Raw genomic sequence first — 13,146 nt, forward strand, 5'->3', positions numbered from 1 at the left:
CATGTTTTCATATGAACCCATGATGACGATGAGTGCTATCATGGGCTAATTGTGATCATGGGGTCGTAACAGATTTATTATGGAATTCTTTAGTTAGTTGTTTAATACCTTAGTGTGTGATGATTGTTTGATATCTAGTATTGGTTGTGCTTATTCGTCTTATGTGCATCGCGAACATATAAGATAGGGGTTAATCTCTTGTGAAGCGACGGTGGATCTTGAGATTTAGAACTTGCCATGCTAACATAGGTTCATGTATTTGTGCATGATTAGTGGGTAACTCTAACCGTTTTATTTTCCCTGTGTAATCAAAAGGAATAACTTGTGCTTAAATCGTTATGTTGTCAATTTCTGTAGACATATAGGGACTCAACATAATTGATGCCTATTCAACTTATATCTTAATTGTGGATGCTTGGTAGAATGGTATTAGTACAATGAAAGTTGGCTTTTATCAGTTTTGTGTTATTCGATTAATATCATCACTGTTGCATGCTAAGGGTAATAACAATGACTATTGAAGGAAGTGGTAATGAAGTTGTGATCTCATGAGTGTTTTAATATTGTTAATTCAAGTGTCAATTAAGTGCTTAATTCTCGTAGTTAATTGTAGTTAATAATTAGTTACTCAAATCTAAGTGTTATTGTTTTAACATTGAGAAGTAATTATACATTGGTGAGTGAGTGTAATTGAACATAATTAGTCTGAGTCTCTGTGGGAACGAACTAGAAAGTATTCTATATTACTTGCGAACGCGTATACTTGCGTGTATTATTAGCGCGTGTTTTCACCCTAACAAGTTTTTGGCGCCGCTGCCGGGGACTCGGCATATTCGTTTAGTTTATGTACTTACCATCATTGGTCATTAGGACTCAGTGATTAAGACGTGTTACTAATTGTTTCCGGTTGTGTTTCAGGTACTTTAGCGAGCATTTATGCAAACACGTTCTCGTACTCGCAAGAGGACTTTAGATACAGCTGAGGAGACAAACGAAGTTCTTGATATTCCGGAGAAGATAGATTTTGAAGATTCGGATTCAGGAAGTGAGCAGAAAGAGCCAGTAATCATAGATGATCGTATAGTTCCGACAGATCCAGCTCTTATGGACTTTTCTAGGCCTAAAATTGATGACATTCAGTCTAGCATAATGCACCCGGCTATTGAGGCCAATAACTTTGAAATCAATCCGGGCACTATTCAGATGGTGCAGAATTCCGTTTCTTTCGGAGGTGCTGCGACTGAAGACCCCAACATGCATATAAGGAATTTTGTCGAGATCTGTAGTACTTTCAAATATAATGGTGTGACTGATGAGGCTATCAAGCTGAGGCTTTTCCCATTCTCACTGAGGGATAAAGCTAAGGACTGGTTACATTCTGAACTAGTTGGGTCTATCACTACTTGGCAAGATCTTGCGCAAAAGTTTCTGGTAAAGTTTTATCCAATGGCGAAGACTGCGGCTATGAGGAGTGCTCTTACTCAGTTTGCGCAGCAACCTACAGAATCTATGTGCGAAGCTTGGGAGTGCTACAAGGAGATGTTGAGAAAGTGTCCACATCATGGTATGCCTGATTGGATGGTGATCACTGGTTTCTATAATGGTTTGGGGGCCCAATCTCGGCCTATGCTCGACGCAGCAGCTGGAGGCGCCTTGTGGGCCAAAAGCTATACTGAGGCTTATAATCTTATTGAGACTATGGCTGCAAATGAGCATCAAAACCCAACTCAAAGGATGATCCCTGGGAAGGTAGCAGGTATTTTGGAAGTTGATGCAGCTACAGCTATTGCAGCGTAGCTCCAAGCGCTGTCAATGAAGGTCGATTCTCTAGCCACCTATAGAGTCAATCAGATAGCTATGGTCTGTGAGCTTTATGTAGGTTCTCATGCTACGGATCAGTGTTCTCTTGTTAATGAATCTGTTCAGTATATGAACAATTATCAACAACCACAGCAGCATGTGCCAGCTACTTATTATCCTAACAATAGAAATCATCCAAATTTTAGCTGGAGTAATAATCAGAGTGCTATTCAGCAACCATATCAGCAAGGCATAAGTAAACAGTTCAATCCACCTGGATTCCAGCAACCACAACACTATGCTCGAAGACAATCATATCCTTAACAAGAAGGTGCAGCTCCACCCTCTAGTGCTGATTTTGAGGAACTTAAGCTACTGTGCAAATGTCAGGCGGTTTCTATCAAGACCGTGGAAAATCAAATCGGTCAAATAGGCAATACAGTGCTCAATCGTCAACCTGGCACACTTTCCAGTGTTACTGAAGTGCCAGGAAGGAAGGAAGCTAAAGAGCAAGTCAAGGCTATCACCTTGAGGTCTGGAAAAGTTGCTGATGCTGAAAAAGCAAAAGAAGGATAAGCTGAAGTTGGTGATGAAGAAGCTAAGCAAAAGGAGAAAGCGGCGGAACCAAGGAAGACTACTGTTGAACACACTCCTCCTGAGGGTAATACAGGGGAGAAACAGCTCTATCCTCCACCACCTTTCCCTAAGAGATTGCAACAACAAAAGCTAGATAAGCAGGTTTTTAAGTTTCTGGAGGTGTTCAAGAAACTTCACATCAATATACCTTTCGCTGAGGCTCTGGAGCAAATGCCTAGTTATGCGAAATTTATAAAGACTATTCTTTCAAGGAAGGTGAAACTGGATGAACTTGAGACCGTTGCTTTAACGGAAGAATGCAGTGTTGTGCTGCAACAAAAGTTACCTTCAAAGCTTAAAGATCCAGGTAGCTTCACCACTCCTTGCACCATTGGCAAGTTGTCTTTTGACAAGTGCCTGTGTGATTTGGGAGCAAACATCAATCTAATATCGTTTTCGATCTTCAAAAAGTTGAACTTTCCTGATCCAAAGCCCACCTACATGTCTCTACAATTGGCTGATCATTCTATTACATACCCACGAGGCATAATGGAGGATGTGCTAGTAAAGGTGGATAAGCTCTTCTTTCCTGCAGACTTTGTTATTCTGGATTTCGAGGAAGATAAGAAGATTCCCATAATCTTGGGGATACCTTTCTTGGCTACAGGCATCACCTTGATAGATGTGCAGAAAGGTGAACTTACTATGAGGGTGCATGATCAGGATATGACATTCAATGTATTCAAAGCGATGAAATTCCCTATAGAAGATGAGGAGCGCTTAAAAGTGGATTTGATTGATTCTGCGGTTACTTCAGAACTTGATCATATGCTAATATCTGATGCATTAGAAAAAGCCTTAGTGGGGGATTTTGACAGTGATGATGAGGATGGCAATGAGCAACTACAATATCTAAATGCTTCTCCCTGGAGGCGAAAGCTAGACATGCCATTTGAATCTCTTGGTACTTTTGACCTCAAAAATGCTGAAGGAAAGCTCAAACCATCTATTGAGGAAACACCTACCTTGGAGCTTAAACCATTGCCTGAACACTTGGGGTATGCTTTTTTAGGTGATGCATCTACTTTACCTGTTATTATTGTATCTGACCTTTCAGGTAACGAGGAGGACAAGCTTTTGAGGATCTTGAGAGAATTCAAATCGGCTATTGGATGGACTATAGGAGACATCAAGGGGATTAGCCCTTCATACTGCATGCATAAGATTCTGCTAGAGGAGGGTAGTAAGCCGACTGTTGAGCAACAACGCAGACTTAATCCTATCATGAAAGAAGTGGTGAAGAAAGAAATTTTAAAATGGCTCGATGCAGGAATCATTTATCCTATTTCTGACAGTTCTTGGGTGAGTCCCGTGTAATGTGTACCTAAGAAATGAGGTATTACTGTGGTAGCAAATGAGAAGAACGAGCTCATCCCCACTCGAACAGTCACATGATGGAGAGTATGCATGGACTATAGAAAGTTGAACAAGGCCACGAGGAAGGATCACTTCCCTCTTCCATTTATTGATCAGATGCTTGACAGGTTGGCCGGTCACGAGTATTATTATCTTCTGGATGGTTATTCGGGGTATACTCAGATATGTATTGCACCAGAGGATCAAGAAAAGACTACCTTCACTTGTCCATTTGGCATGTTTGCTTTTCGCAGAGTTTCGTTTGGCTTATGTGGAGCACTGACCACTTTTCAGAGATGTATGATGGCTATATTCTCTGATATGATTGGAAATAATGTCGAGGTGTTCATGGACGACTTCTCCATCTTTGGACATTCGTATGATGAATGTTTGAATAATCTTCGTGCAGTACTCAAAAGGTGTGTGGAAACTAATTTAGTGCTCAATTGGGAAAAATGTCACTTTATGGTGCGTGAAGGCATTATTCTTGGGCATAAGGTTTCTAGCAAGGGTCTTGAGGTGGACAAAGCCAAGCTGGGAGTCATTAAAAATCTTCCACCACCTAATTCTGTGAAAGGAATCCGTAGTTTTCTTGGTCATGCGGGTTTTTATCGGCGTTTCATCAAGGATTTTTTGAAGATATCTAAGCCGTTGTGCAACTTGCTTGAGAAGGATGTGCCTTTCAAATTTGATGATGAATGCTTGACGGCATTCGAAACTCTCAAGAAGAGTTTGATAACTGCACCAGTTATTACCGCACCTGATTGGACAGAGCCTTTTGAAATGATGTGTGATGCGAGTGATTATACGGTGGGTGCAGTTCTTGGGCAGCACAAGAATAATCTCTTTCATGTGGTCTACTATACTAGCACGACCTTAAATGGAGCTCAAATAAACTACACCACTACTGAGAAGGAGCTCTTAGCTATAGTCTTTGGTTTCGAAAAATTTCGATCTTATTTGCTTAGGACAAAGTGACAGTGTTCACTGATCATGCGGCCATTCGCTATTTGGTTTCCATGAAGGATTCGAAGCCTAGACTCATTCATTGGGTGCTCTTGCTACATGAATTTGAGTTAGAGATCAAGGATCGAAAAGGTACTAAGAATCAAGTAGCTGACCATCTCTCTAGATTGGAGAATCCTGAGTCTACTTCAAATGATAAGACATTGATCAACGAATCTTTTCCGGATGAGCAGTTATTCGCAATTCAGGAGGAAGAACCATGGTTCGCAGATATTGTGAATTATCTTGTTAGCAATATAATGCCTCCTAATTTGAATACAGCTCAAAAGAAGAATTTTCTGCATGAGGTAAAGTGGTATATGTGGGATGAACCGTATTTGTTTAGACAGGGAGCTGATTAGATCATCAGGAGATGTATCCCATTCTGTGAGACGGAGGGGATATTACGAGACTGCCACTCCACAGTTTATGGTGGACATTATGGTGGTGAGAAGACGACAGCTCGTATTCTTCAAGCAGGTTTTTTCTGGCCTACGTTGTTTAAGAATGCTCATCAGTTCGTTTTAAGGTGTGATCGTTGCCAAAGAGTGGGAAATCTTACGAGAAAGGATGAGATTCCGCTAAATGTGATGCTTGAAGTTGAGGTCTTTGATGTTTGGGGAATCGATTTTATGGGGCCATTTGTCTCATCCTGCAATAATCAGTACATTTTGCTGGCAGTCGATTATGTCTCAAAATGGGTAGAAGTCAAAGCTCTGCCGACGAATGATGCAAAGGTAGTGTTGAATTTTCTTCATAAGAAGATTTTCACAAGGTTTGGAACGCCACGAGTAATCATAAGTGATGAAGGGTCGCATTTCTGCAACCGTAAGTTCACTTTGATAATGCAGCGCTATAATGTAAATCATCGTGTTGCTACTGCCTATCATCCGCACACGAATGGTCGAGCGAAAGTGTCTAATAGAGAGATCAAGCGCATTTTAGAGAAGGTTGTTTGTCCGTCAAGGAAGGATTGGTCTTTAAAGCTCGATGAAGCTGTTTGGGCTTACAGAACAGCATATAAGACTCCACTTGGGATGTCCCCGTTTCAACTTGTGTATGGTAAGGGATGTCATTTACCTGCGGAGCTTGAGCATAAGGCCTATTGGGCGTTGAAGAAGTTGAACCTGGATCTAGATGCAGCTGGAAAGAAGCAAATGCTTCAGCTAAATGAACTTGATGAATTTCGACTCCAAGCGTACGAGAACAACAAAATGTACAAGGATAAAGTGAAAAGGTGGCACGACAGGAAGTTATATCCTAAGTCATTTGTGCCGGGGCAGCAAGTTCTTTTTTTCAACTCTCATCTCCGACTTTTTCCTGGAAAGTTGAAATCAAGGTGGTCTGGACCTTTTGTTGTCAAAACTGTGTTTCCACATGGAGCGGTGGAGATTTTTGAGAATGATCCGGACTAAGCATTCAAGGTTAATGGTCAGCGTTTGAAACATTACTATAGGGACACGATAAACCGGGAAGTGGTTAGTGCCATTTTATTGTCAACTTGATTAAGGTACGCTACGTCAAGCTAATGACGAAAAAGAAGCACTTCTTGGGAGACAACCCATGATTTATTGTTACAGGAACCCTTAGAAGTTAGTAACCTATCCAAAACCATAAAAAAAATCAGAAAAACAGGGCAAGGAAATTCTTTTTCCAGTAGACCCCTGAGCGCCCGCTCAGGGCCCGACTGGGAATTTTTTTTTAAGTCCTATAAAAATCCAAAAAAAATCTGAAAAATCAAAAATAAACACAACTCCATTACCCACGAATTATCTTCCCATTACCCACATTTTTAACCCTCAAAACCCACTCCTAATCAAATTTTACCCTAATCTCCACCCTAACCTATATATACATACAACTATTCCATATACTCCCCATACACTTTCAAACCTTAAACTTTCTCCCATATTCAAAAACACAAATCTTAAACACTTTTTCTCAGTTTCGATGGCACCCAAGAGATCTAGGACTATTGATAGCAGCAGTACTGTTCCTACTGCTGATTCTTCGAGGGGTACTGCTGCGAGGCCTCGTTTGTTTGATAGGGATGCTGAGGAGGATTATACTAGGCTTCTGGGAAAGCCGATTTTGAAGGAGAGGGGATTCTTACCATAGGGGAGGGATGGTGAGTTGTTACCAATGATTGCTGAGAAGGGTTGGATTGCTTTTTGTGAGTCACTTGAGGCAGTTCCAATGAGCGTTATTCACGAGTTCTATGCGAACGCGAAGGCTAAAAAGAATGGGTATTCTGTTGTGCGGGGGATGATGGTGGATTATCACCCTGCGGCGATTCGCCGTGTGATTGGGCAGCGATAGAGGAAGCCCATGGAGGAGAATTGGAATGAGAAGACTGCTGAGGATTTTGACTTGGATTTGATTTGTGCTACTCTCTGTAGGCGGGGCACAGTTTGGACCTTCAAGACTGGGACTAACGAGTATCGCCATTTTCCGGCGATTGCGATGAATAGGTATGCCCGTGCATGTAATGCTTTTATTTGCGCTAATATTCTGCCTACTTCACATGCACATGAGGTCACAGTTGAGAGAGCACAGTTGTTATGGGGAATTTTGAATGAAGAGTACTATGTGGACCTTGGTGAGTTCATCTACCAAGGAATTCTGAAGTTTTTAAGGGGAGTTAAGCACATGAACATCCCTTATGCATCCATGGTTACAAAGCTTTGCCAAGCAGTGGGAGTTCAGTGGCCGTCTCACGAGCAGTTGCAGTTGCCGACCGCTCCTATTTACTCTGGGACTCTGCATACGATGCAGGAGTGGACTGGTGGAGAGCCCGAGGAGTATGGGCTGGGTTATCGTCTTCCAGGAGGGCGTCCAGCACGAGGTGCTACCATGGCGAGGCCAAGGCGTGATGAGGCTGGTTCTTCTAGAGCTCAGGAGGGTGCTGGGATGGCTGATGCCCAGTATAGGAGGATGTCGAGGAGGATGGATGCTATGTACTGGACGCAGAGCAGGTTTGCTCAGGAGCTCACCCTAGCGCTTGGGACTGTTTTTAGAGGCCTTGGAGCTGACATCGAGTGGCCAGTTTTTGGTGAGGACTCTGCATATCCGCCTCCTGATGTACCACTCTCTGAGGGTGATGATGATGATGATGATCTCTCCGAGTAGGTATATCCTGTGTTCCTTTCTACTACCTTCACTGGGGACAGTGAAGATTTTAAGTTTGGGGGTGGTAGTTAAGGAATATTTTGTGTGTGTCATATAGTTGCATATTCATGATAGTTTAGTTCATATAGTTGCATATTTTTGCCATATAGTTTTTTTTATTTATAGCTTTATTTATCATGTCATGTAGCTCATGCATATACCATGATCCCTTTTGCAATGCTTTGCCAATTGATTTGTGATGTTGATGCGAGTGTAGTGAAAGCGTTAAGGTGATGTTGAGTCTTGTAGGTTGACATGCATGCTAGAAACACTTGTAATTTCACTAAGTCTTAGAGAATGCTTAAGGACTAGATTGTTATTAGGGTTTGATGGTTTTCGAGGTTAATCTATTGATTATGCTTAGAATTTATAATAGGTTCTTAGTGATAAAAGGCATGAAAAGAAATATTGGAGTAAAAAGTGGAATTTATTTTTAATTGTGGCTAGGCGTCAAATGGCTAGTAGTCGGCTCGTATTTTTATGCGAGTAGTCTAGGGTTGAGCAAGATGGAGCGAAATGCACTTGCTCAGAAATTGTGAAAAAAAATATAAAAAAGAAAAAAAGAAAAAGAAAAAAATATGAAAAAAATAGAAAAGAAAAGAAAAGAAAAGAAAAAAAAATAGAGAGTTAATGCATAATTGATCACGAGTGGGCTCTTTGGTATTCGAGTTATTAAGTTCTTAGGGTACTTTGTGCCTAGTGACCTGAGGCTTTTATAGTCTGGGATCCGCTAACCTAACGCTCGATACATGGATGCCATTGCATAAGTCTTTTATGGACCTCACTCATTGCACGGTCAAATAAGCAGTTGTTTGTTGTGTTAAATAAAAAGCATGATTCCGTAATAAGCTCCAGAAATCTTGAAGTGTTATAAGTCATTTTGTGCCTAGAATTTTATTCTTCGTATAATCATGAGATTACCTTGAGGATAGTCGAGTTATGATAATTGATCTAGTTTCGAAGCATATCTGTTAAGCATCTGCACACACCACGTTTTCGGCTGTATGTTAGTTTGTATGATTTGATTGATCTTTATTCGCCTAATTGCATTTGTTGAAATGTCGTAAGTTGGTTAGTTTGGTCGTAGTAAGGGGGATCGGTGCATTTCATATAGATTGCATTCATGCATGTTTTTGTTTTATTTTTGAGTCTGTGACGCTTGAGGACAAGCATCGATTTAAGTTTGGGGTGTGATAAGTGGCATTTTATACCACTTAGAACGTCTTATAATGGCTTGAATTGGTGTCTTGAAATCAATTATTTTGTGTATTTGATGTGTTTTTCTAGTGTTTGTGCATTTCAGGGTATTAATTGCATTTCGGGAGAGATTTCATCAAGAATAAGTCTTGGTATGTGTTTGGCATTGCAAGCGGGAAGATAGGAGCAGATTGCAGCGAAGAAACGGGAGAAAAATAGAGCATTTTCCAGAAGGGGTCAGAGCGCCCGCTCAGCAGAAGGAAGCTGAGCGCCCGCTCAAGAATGCTGAGCGGTCGCTGAGGGACGGAATATTAAAATAATTATTTTGGACTCCTGATTCTGTTTAACTTCCAACTTCTGAGTTAGCTGGGCTTTATGGGACTCCTATATAAGTAGTTTTCAGAGACGTTTCAAAAAAGTTGGGATCGTAGTATTAACCGAAGAGCGAGGAGATAAGGAAGAAGACCGTTTTAGCACACCGCAAGGAAGAGGAAGTATAATTTCTTGTGATTCTTTATTTCGTTGTAACGTTGGATGCTAGTTTTCTTTACTTTGAACCTATTTACTCTTGTGACGTACTCTGGTTTAATAAAAGTAGTTTTAGTTATTATTCTCGTGTGTTATTATCATGTTTTCATATGAACCCATGATGACGATGAGTGCTATCATAGGCTAATCGTGATCATGGGGTTATTACGGATTTACTATGGAATTCTTTAGTTAGTTGTTTAATACCTTAGTGTGTGATGATTGTATGCTATCTAGTATTGGTTGTGCTTATTCGTCTTATGTGCATCGCGAACATATAAGATAGGGGTTAATCTCTTTTGAAGCGATGGTGGATCTTGAGATTTAGAACTTGCCATGCTAGCATAGGTTCATGTACGTGTATGCATGATTAGTGGGTAACTCTAACCGTTTTATTTGCCCTGTGTAATCAAAAGGAATAACTTATGCTTAAATCGTTATGTTGTCAATTTATGTAGACATATAGGGACTCAACATAATTGATGCCTATTCAACTTCTATCTTAATTGTGGATGCTTGGTAGAATGGTATTAGTACAATAAAAGTTGGCTTTTATCAGTTTCGTGTTGTTCGATTAATATCATCACTGTTGCATGCTAAGGGTAATAACAATAATTATTGAAGGAAGTAGTAATGAAGTTGTGATCTCAAAAGTATTTTAATATTGTTATTTCAAGTGTCAATTAAGTGCTTAATTCTCGTAGTTAATTGTATTTAATAATTAGTTACTCAAATCTAAGTGTTATTGTTTTAACATTGAGAAGTAATCATACATTGGTGAGTGAGTGTAATTGAATATAATTAGTCTGAGTCTCTGTGGGAACGAACTAGAAAGTATTCTATATTACTTGCGAACGCGTATACTTGCGTGTATTATTAGCGCATGTTTTCGCCCTAACAAGTATCTTAACTGACAGAACCAAACTCAATCGATGTAACTTTACGTCTTGACATCTACCCGATCATTTATAACTAAGCATGATATTTGAAAACTGTAAACAGATAGCATGCATATCACATAGCACGTAATAATGGTATTCGTATAACACGGAATCACATATTTCATGTAACACATAAGTCAGATCGTTAAAAGATATGTCTCAGTGCGTTCAGAATTAAAATCAAGTCAATAATAAGGTTACCCGATCAGATACCGACTCAAAAGGGACTAACCAATCAAATGTCATTGCAATACAAAAGAAATTAGGTCTCAAAAGTATTTTTATTGGAAGCGTAACATTTTTCTGAGTCTATACGCGTTCGTTTCGTATTAAACGGACCAACGGTTTAATTATTATTAAAAAAATGAAAATAAATCAATTAATAATAATATTAATTAACTTTTAAATACCAAAATATAATTTTTAAAAGCTTAAAAATAATTTTTAGGAATTATTTGAATTAATTATAAATAATTTATATTTATTTAACTATTTATAAATAAAATTAATTGATTAAATGAATTAATCAATTAATTAAACTCATAAATAATTAACTAAAATAAATTATAAATAATTAAATCAAATTATATTTTTGAAAATAATAAAAGAAAATAATTTTAGGAATTTAAAATAATTAAGTAAATAATTTTTAGAATTTAAAAATAGTAAGTAAATGATTTTTAAACATAAAATAAATGATTTTTGGAAATAAGAAAATGATTTTTAATTAAAAGAAAAGAATTTGCCCAAAAACATTTTCAGAATAGAAAACAGGCTGGGGAAAGATCGAACCCGGGTCAAGGGACCGGGTGGATATCGGGTTAAGGGGGATCAACCGGGTCGGGAAGAATCCCGACCGGTTTCTGGGAAATCCCCAGATTCCGGCGGGCCTTCGCTGGACTCCGGGGAACCTTAAACGGAGGCCAAAACGCCGCATTTTGCTCCGGTTTTTAATCCAGAGCGCTTCTAAACTCCCCCAAGATTCATATTCAAACCACAACTAACATAAACTACCCCGGAATCATTGATTCTGTCCAAACTCCAGTTGGAAACCGGTGAAGCAATCGGAAAATTCCGATTATCCCTATTGCTAAAAAAACCTTGCAGATATGTGTCTCAAATTGCTTCTGGAATTCATACAAACATATTTGAATACACTTAGACATCAAACAATTGATCAACAATCCAGAAATTCGATTTGAAAAACTTAACAAACCAAGAACTTCAAACTTCACTAAATCGATACCAAAATCAACAAATTAATATACAAAATCAATCCTTAGAACTCCAAGAACAATAATCAATAATCAAAAACATCAAACAACCATCCTATGATCAAAACCGAATTTAAATAGTAATAAAATGAAAAAAAAATGAAATCACAAAAGGATTAACCTCGGTTGATGATGTTTGTATCAATAGATGGAGCTTGAAGAGAGCTTCAAATCGACTATTCGAGCATCACAAACAGATCCCAGAATCACCTTCAACTTTTGATTTTAATTTCTACCCTCAAGAACACCCCCACTTGTTCTTGAAAAATTTCTATTTTTCTGAATTTTTATATAAAAAAAATGAATAAACTAATTTGTCCAGCTATTTATATTAGTGTAAAAATTAATACGCTAAAATAAATTAATGGTGTTTTTATCCCTAAATTACAATAATTAAGCCCCAAAATAATAATTACGGGGAATAATTTTAAAAATGATAAAATATAATATTAATGTCAAAATTCCCCAAAAATTGCAAATAATTCGAAAATGCAAAGATATTTGGTATTTGAAATATGAATAATTTTATAAAAATAAAACCACAGATTTTGTGGGGTTTGACGTCTTGATGGGGTCCTGGTCCGTTGATTTTGAAACACAGAAACAATCCCTAAATTACCAGAAAATCCCGGAAACACATAAAATGCATTCAAACACACACAAAACGAGGTAAAACGAGTACCTCGATAAAGACGCAAGTAAAATACGAGTCACGATTAAAAATTGATTCATATAATTACAGTTTAAACACAAATTAATCTATAGAAAAATTTTCTGGCCTGCACGGAAACACATATAACAACTATAACATCTAATATCAAGGCAATAATCACTTTAAATTTTTACAACACATAATATTTATTTATTTAACATATAATATTCACATAATTTTCCCGGATATTACATCCTTCCCCCTTAACAGGATTCTGTCCTCCGAATCAGCCTACGAAAACAAGTAAGGATACTTGGATCGCATTTCGCTTTCCAACTCTCAAGTCGACTCTTCAACCTTGGGATTCCTCCACAAGACTCGCACTAAAGACACAGACTTATTCCTAAGCACTCTTTCTTTCTTATCTAAAATCTGCACCGGTCGCTCTACAAAAGATAAATCTGGCTGAATCTCGATTAGCTCGTATTCTATCACATGATTCGAATCAGGAAAATAACGCTTTAATATTGACACGTGGAACACATTGTGGATATGCTGCATGTGAGGTGGTAAAGCTAACTCGTAAGCA

At 38.6% G+C, this 13,146-nt stretch overlaps 1 non-coding gene across 1 annotated transcript; it reads right to left on the reverse strand.

The window, feature by feature from the left end:
• Positions 1-1,461: 1,461 nt before the first annotated feature.
• Positions 1,462-1,568, reverse strand: LOC141662867 (small nucleolar RNA R71). Its single transcript, XR_012550966.1, has one exon. It is a non-coding gene; the product is annotated as a small nucleolar RNA R71 (small nucleolar RNA).
• Between the last annotated feature and the right edge of the window lie 11,578 nt (positions 1,569-13,146).

The sequence above is a fragment of the Apium graveolens genome, chromosome 5 (assembly GCF_009905375.1).
Source record: "Apium graveolens cultivar Ventura chromosome 5, ASM990537v1, whole genome shotgun sequence".
NCBI classification, from domain to species: Eukaryota; Viridiplantae; Streptophyta; class Magnoliopsida; order Apiales; family Apiaceae; genus Apium; species Apium graveolens.